Consider the following 7,515-nt stretch of genomic DNA (forward strand, 5'->3'; position numbering starts at 1 on the left):
GCTGGTTCTTTCTGCATTGTTTTCTCTCTCCCTGTGAACACAGGAGTTATTTTTAAGCCCAGTTGTGTTCAGTTTACTTTTCCATAATGCAAGCCTGCTCTTCTGGTGGAAGCCCATGGAAAAGAGCTTGGCAGTGAATGCAAACTTCACCTGCATCCAGGACTCTTGGGGCTGTTTTTAAACTATCCTGCTAGCTTTAAAAAGTTTATGAAAAATTTGGCTGCCCTCCTCTTACCTTTTTTCATGCTGGCCATCTCAGCCTATCTTGCTCTGACAAAGGTGAAACAGCTCAAGTGTCTATCTACTCTCTTGTAGGGCATTGCTCAGTGGAATTGTTTACTTGGTTGTCTTATGATCTCGGTTTTGGTGGACTCAAGGACATTTATGATTTTTTAAATTAGCCAGCTTTTTCTAATTAGTGTGAGAGCAAAGTTCTGCCACTTGCTTTATTTTAATTAGAAGCAGGTCTAATTGTTTTATGCCTGTTGCTTACACTGGTAGTCTGAAAGAAACTGTATTTTCCAGTTCTGGATTCTGAACACCTCTTGTTCCTATGCATTTTTCCAGAAATTCCTCCCTTGAGCTCATGTCTTCTTACAATATTTTGCTAAAGGAAGCCAATATATGCTATAGGCTGAGTATCCCTTATCCAACCAGAAATGCTCCAGATTTTGGATATTTTTAGATTTTGGAGAATTTGCATATATTTGCATAAATGAGATGTTTTGGTGTATGGGACCCAAATCTAAACACAAAATTCATTTATGTTTCATATATGCCTTATATAATATAAACTGAAGGTAATTTTATACAGTATTTTTAGTGCACCTGTGTTTTGACTGTGAGCTCATGTGTGGAATTTTTTCATCTGTGGCATCATGTTGGTGCTTGAAGTTTCCAAGTTTGGAGCATTTTGAATCTGAGGTTTTTAGATTAGGGATGCTCCACCTGTGTTTATTCTGTTTTCTAATATCTTCCTTCAGAGCGGCTGCCATGTCTATGCTTATGCTTATGTTCTATTTCCCCAAGTTACTACAGATGGAAGCTTTAGGGAATGTTTTGTTAGGTATCATAGAGATCCAATATCTGTGTCTTCACTGTTTTCCAGTAAAGACAATGATATGAAAATGCCTTGGATGTTTGTTATGCAATATCCACAAGGGATCAGCTTCTGGTAAGTATATGTTATGCTGTGCTGTGTAAACCTCAGTGATTTAACACAAAAGGTTTCTCTCTCATGTAAAGTTTGGCACAAAATGAACACCTGTTATCTATTTTATAGCCACAGCATTTGGGACACATGGCTTCAAAGGTTATTTCAGGAAAAATGGCAAAAGAAGTCTGAAAGAAGCATACTGATTTTGACCTCCTGTGTCTAGAAGCAACTCACGTCACTCTGCTTACAGTTCATTGGTCAGAATTACTTACATAGTCCCTACCTAAATATAAGGATGCTAGGAAATTTAGGGAAGATGGACCTTTGATGAGGGATTGCTTTCAGGTATAGTACTCTGTCATTCTATTATACTATCAAAAAAGGAACAAGATTGCCTATTTTCTTATTCTCCTATTTGAAATAGAGTTGGCAGGTATTTTTCATATAGTAACATTGTCCAGTAATGCTCAGGTAGGGGTTAGCCTACCTGAAACTCCTCTTTTGCTCCTGCCCTGACTTCTCCCCCAACATTTTCTCATGAGGTTGTAATGGTACTAACAGTGGAGGAAATTTGAGCTTAGGCCATTCCTCTATGCCTATAAATTTCTACAAATCACTTTCAGACTAGATAGCCCTGATAAGCAGAGGTGACTTTAGGGAGACATATTTTGATGTGGTACACTGCTGTTCATAGCTGATAGCCATTCTGACTGGTTGAGGATCCATTCTACTGGTCCAGTGCCCATGCTTCATGATTATTATTTTTATAACTCCCACCCTTGCTTATAATTCACATATACTAAATCGCCACCAGAGCCTGCTGCTGCTTAGTGTGTGTTTCTTTTTTATTTCTTTTATTATTATTATTGAAAGAAACCCCAGGCCAAGCCAAAAACACTGAAAAATAATGTCAATATTTATTCAAGGTTTCCTTGAAAAGGCAACTTAGCAGTCTCACCTCACAAATTACTTGGACTTTTTAATGCCTCCTTTTAAAAATCTTTTCTCATTCTCATTGCCATGATAATTTTTCACTCATGATAATGCCAAAATTTCTTCTTTCACAGTCCCTGCACAGTCCCCTTTCTAGGAGGTGGCTCTTTTAGTTCATACTCTTTTTCTACCTTACCTCTCCTCTCTTTGTACACTTTACATGTGGCTCTTCCTGCCACATACGGTCCTTTGAAAAATGAACACTTGTCTTCCTTGAATTGCTTTAACAGTGCCCGGACATCTGGTGAACATATTCATTACTCATTATTTTATCTAGGACCATGCCAGCTCCTCTATTGATGATACTCAGATTTTGCCACAATAGAAAATGAGAAGATACTACTCTTAAGATATTTAAAAATTTTGCTTTAAGCAAAAGCTGAATAGCCAGCTCACCATATTGTACCAAGTGGGGTTTCAGAAGCCAAGCATTTCCATGTCACTCTCTGCTGGTGAGACCCTCCTTAGAAACTGCCAATTTCATCACAAATGTGTGTGAATGGCAGATTTTCCCTGCCTCAGACATGCATGAACTGCAGATGGTAAATAGTTCTTCCTTTTAAAACAGGGATTTATTTCTCAGGCTATTAAAATGCAAATACTCTAAAAAAGAACACAGGCACAACTCCCGGCCACTGCAGGTTTGCCAAAGTCTTTGTTCTTAAACAATTTTAAACATAACTGCCTGTTGGGAAGTTACAGATACTCTTGGCAAAAGAAAAATTAAATGCTCAGGGAAGTAAACTGATTTTTTCCATGATGCTGGCGTTGTAGTTTCTAAGAGAAAGATAGCATGAGTTCATTGGGAAGTAAGTATCCTTCCCAAAGAGGTGGTTTAGAGCTTGTTGCAATTTGGATCCGGATTGTTCCCCAGAAGGTCATGTGTTGAAGACTTGATCCCTGATGTGGCAATGTCTAGAGGAGGGTGTTTGGATCATGAAGGCTCTATCCTCATTAGTGGATAAATCCATTTGATTAATAATTTAATGGACCACTGGGAGGAGGTGGAAATGGTAAGCAGGAGAGGCATGGGTGGAGGAAGTAGGTCAATGGAGGCTTGTCCTTGAGGACTCTGTCTTCCCTGGCCCTTTCTCTCTCCTTCTCTCTGTTTCCTGGTTACCACAAACTGAGCATTTTCCCTCTGCCATATCCTTCTGCTTTGATACTCTGCCCCACCTCAAGCCCAAAGTGATAGAACCATCCAAGTATGCACTGAGATCTCTGAAGTCATGATCTGAAATACATCTTTCCTCCTTTAAGCTGTTTATGTCAAGTATTTCATCAGAGTAATGAAAAGCTAACACAGAGTGGCAATCATTTTGCCCCTAAAAGATAGACAAATAGATTCCAAAGTATATAAATGGATATAAAAGGATATAAAAGTGTAAATAGAGCAGAAAGTGACATCACTCAGAACTCTACCGGGAAGGCAAGTGGGGCTTGATGCACCTGTGTGACAGAGAAAAATTAAAGAGAGAAATAGTAATTAAATTGCTCAGAAGTGCTGGAAAGGACAGCTTGATGAAGTTGGCTTACTTAATAAAAGGCAGACAAGCTGTGGTAAGGAAAGAGATAAACCAGCCTATAGGGCTGAAAATTTCAAAAGAAACAGGTTCAGCCTGATTTCCAGGACTAAGCCTGGAAAGGATTTTGTTTCCTTGAGGATCTATTATGGTAGAAATTCTTGCCCACAGTCACAAAGCTGGAAAGTGGAGTTCTGGAACTGAACTGAGGTCCTTCAGCTCCCAGGGCTGCCTGTCATACACCAGATGTGTACAAAGTTGAGTCATGAGCTCTCAAGAGACCAAGACGACAGGAAGGACTACAGGAGGAGGTAGAAGGGATCAAAAGAAGGAAAGAAAGGGAGTGAGGAGGAGGAAGAAAGGAGGTGAGGGAGGGAGGGAGGAAAGAAAGGAACAAAGAGGACAGAATGAAGGGTAAAAATGGAGGGATTCCAAAAGATAATACAAAAAGAGACAAATTCTAAATTTAAACTGATGGCTTTTAGTACAGATTTAAGATAGATTCAGAAATAGATACCCATGTATTTGTGAGCACATATAGGTAGAATCAATGATATCCCAATGCAGATGAGTATATCTCATATTCAAATCTTGATATGTAAATACCATTTACAAAAAAAAAACAGCCCTTTTTTGGGAATATAGATAATTCTGCACTAGGTAGGGAAAGTGCAAGATGAGCCAAGGACATCCTGTGGTTCCAAATCGTAAGAAAGTGATTGAAAAAAGAAAAAAAATGATGCAGACATGTGAGAGGATGCAGAAGCCAGCTCAAATGGACAATTTGGGTAAACCAAAGGAAAGAAAGAAAAAGTAACAGGTTATAACTCATAGCATTAAAAAAAGAACTCACAAATCAATACTCCTATAAATAATTTTAAAAAGATAAATAAATGGTGGAGATGAGAAAGTTCTTCCTTTCAGCACAACTCCAACTGATAAATGTAAAAGGAATGATGGAAATTGAAAACAACTAGTGGGTGAAAAATATGATGAAATACAGCGTATCTACAGTCTCAAAATGCCCTCCCAAACATACTTACTTCATCACAAAGGGGAAAGCAGTGCTGGAAGATACCACCTTAACCAAGAAGCCACAGTGAATACCATTAGCAAGGGCTAAACTCAAATCTTATGCCTCTCAATATAAATGTAGAATGCCCTGAGAAGGTCATGATGTCACTTCCATGATGTTCTTGCCCCAAATTTACCACTTGAATTTAATCACGAAGAAATATCAGATGGAACCAAATTGAGGGACATTCTACAAGGCAACTGGCTAATATGCTTAGAATGTTTCAAGGTAATGAAAGATAAAGGCTGAGGAATTGCTCTAGATCAAAGGAACTGTTGAGACATGAGAACTAAATCCAATCCATGATGCTGAATTGGATCACAGATCAGAAAAGGGACATTAGTGGGGCAACAGGCAAAGCTGGAATAAAATATGTAGGTATTAGTTAATAGAATTCTATCAATATTAATTTATAATTAAGATCATTGGAATAGAGGATAAATAAGATTTGATGTGGGGAATCTCAGTGAACAATAGGGAAGAATTCTTTGCACTCTTTTTGCAACATTTTTGTAAGCCTAAAATTATTTCACAAGCTTAAAATTTAAAAAAAAATTATTTTAAATGAAGTAACTTTTCCTCTATAGTGACTCTAGCCTTCCAGGGTAGGAGAAACCAGTGGGTCTTCAGGCAGAGGTTGAGGTAGATGGTGTTATCTACATCTTAGACACAGAGTGCACAGCTATGGGGATTGTAGACATCATCTAAGCCCTTGCTGTCAAAGCACAATCCATGGATCTGCAGCAATGATATCACCCAGAACTCATTAGGAGGCTCTCAGACTCATGTAACTGGTATTACTACTATTATGAGTCAACCAGAAGCTGCATTTTAATAGAATCTCCAGATGACTTGTATGTATGTCAACCTTTAAAAACCCCTGATTTATCTCAGTGGTTTCTTGCCACAGTCTGGCTGGGCACAATTCAGGAACCACTTGTCAAAAGAAACGAACTTTATTTTTAGAACCACACACGCCAAACAAAACAGCTCCTCAGGAAAACCTTCAGAGCCCAACTACCACCACTGGCTTCCCACAAGCCTCTCAACCTCCCCCACTCCTCCTGCTCTTGAAGGCAATTGGCTGGGTCGTGTGGGTGGAGCCAAAAAAGTCCCCCAGTGAGCAGCTCCGTGGTCTGAAAGGGCAGGGAAACAGCCCAATGAGCATCACCGCAGAGGAGCCAATCAGTAGGCAGCTAGATGTTGTTGGGGCCACTGTGAGCCAATCATCAGCTGGCAGCTGGAAGTTTGCTGGCAGCTGGAAGTTTGCTGGGGCCTCTTCGGCTGTGGCTCTCAACATCTCCCCCTCTCTGTTTAAACAACGAGCATGTGGCTTAGGGACCGTGCCTGCCTTAGGTTGTCCAATAGTACATATGGTCCTTACCCATTATCAGATGAGCTGACCTCAAGGTGTCAGCCTCCTGTCTTAGATTGGTACCACTGCAATTGGATCTTACCTGTCACTGACTATCGGTCCAGTATACAGCCACACCTGTGGATAGGTCTTTGTACCAGCGGGGGGGGGGGTGAGGTTCTTTGCCTCACCTCTGCTGGTCCCCAAATTTTAGCTGAATGACCATGATAAGCAGAAGGGAGGAAGATACACCAAGCCAATTGACGGCTCCTTTTGGAAAAATTGTACCACCGATGACATCATCAGCAAAAATACCCCAATACTACGCCCACAAGTCGCTGCACCAACAGATAGTTCACAATGCATACAGGTGAGTTCACAATGCATACAAGTGATTCATAGTCCAGGAAAGTTCTGCAAGCAGTTCAGAGATGGTTCCTTTTGGAAAAATTGTACCACCGATGACACCATCAGCATAAATACCCCAACACTACCACAAGTCGCTGCACCAACAGATAGTTCACAATGCATACAAGTGAGTTCACAATGCATACAAGTGATACATAGTCTAGGCAAGTTTTGCAAGCAGTTCAGTGATGGCTATTGCAGAAGCTGTAGATTGGTTTTATTTTTGTCTTCACTGGCACTGGGATGAAGATAGGAATTCTGGCAATAATGGCTAAAGAAAAAATTATATAACATTCCAGAAGGCACTAAAAGAAAACAATTTTCTTTTTTTTTAGAAAACAATTTTCTTAACAATGTACCTTATCTTCAACAGAATTATTAAATATAATGAAAAGGAAAGGTGAAAGTAAACAAACAGATCTGTTAACCTTTTTTGTTCATATATTAAAACAATCCTCAACAGCTGTTTACCCAATTTAAATTAAACCATTTAAATCACGTGAAAAAAAAATTGGATCCCTTTTTACATGAGCGCTCATCATATATGATATATGGACATACGTACATTCAAACATATAACACAAAACCCAAGTGTGCACACATAATATAATACATACAACACATAACATAATTAAAGGCCTTATAACTTTTTACAGGTGAAATTTCCATTGCAATGTTTAAAAACTATAGTCAAAAAAATAGAACTGATCAGCAAAACATTAACCTAGGTCTGTATGAGCTCAAAAAACAAAATAGAACTTCATGATGTGGGAAAGGGCAATAATAAAATAGATATTGAAAAAAGCATCCTGGTTCTGTCGCAGATGTAAGAATAGCCAAACTGGAGTTTTGGATATCAGTTGTTATGGATTTGAGCCAAATCATCTTCTTTTTGGTCCGTAGAAATCGCTTTAGTTAATCTTTCTGGAATCCAAATCGGCTGCTGTTCTCCCTGTGGAAACACACAAACAGACCCCCGACTCCAGATAATTACTGGGTCAGGACC

General features: G+C 39.3%; 1 long non-coding RNA gene across 1 annotated transcript in view; it reads right to left on the minus strand.

The window, feature by feature from the left end:
- Window positions 1-4,811, minus strand: part of LOC144375412 (uncharacterized) — a 28,877-nt gene extending 24,066 nt beyond the window's left edge. Inside the window, exon 1 of the long non-coding RNA XR_013435235.1 lies at window positions 4,716-4,811. This is a non-coding gene — a long non-coding RNA (uncharacterized LOC144375412). The remainder of the gene's footprint in view (window positions 1-4,715) is intronic.
- Window positions 4,812-7,515: the final 2,704 nt, after the last annotated feature.

The sequence above is a fragment of the Ictidomys tridecemlineatus genome, chromosome 2 (assembly GCF_052094955.1).
Source record: "Ictidomys tridecemlineatus isolate mIctTri1 chromosome 2, mIctTri1.hap1, whole genome shotgun sequence".
In the NCBI taxonomy this organism is placed as follows: domain Eukaryota; kingdom Metazoa; phylum Chordata; class Mammalia; order Rodentia; family Sciuridae; genus Ictidomys; species Ictidomys tridecemlineatus.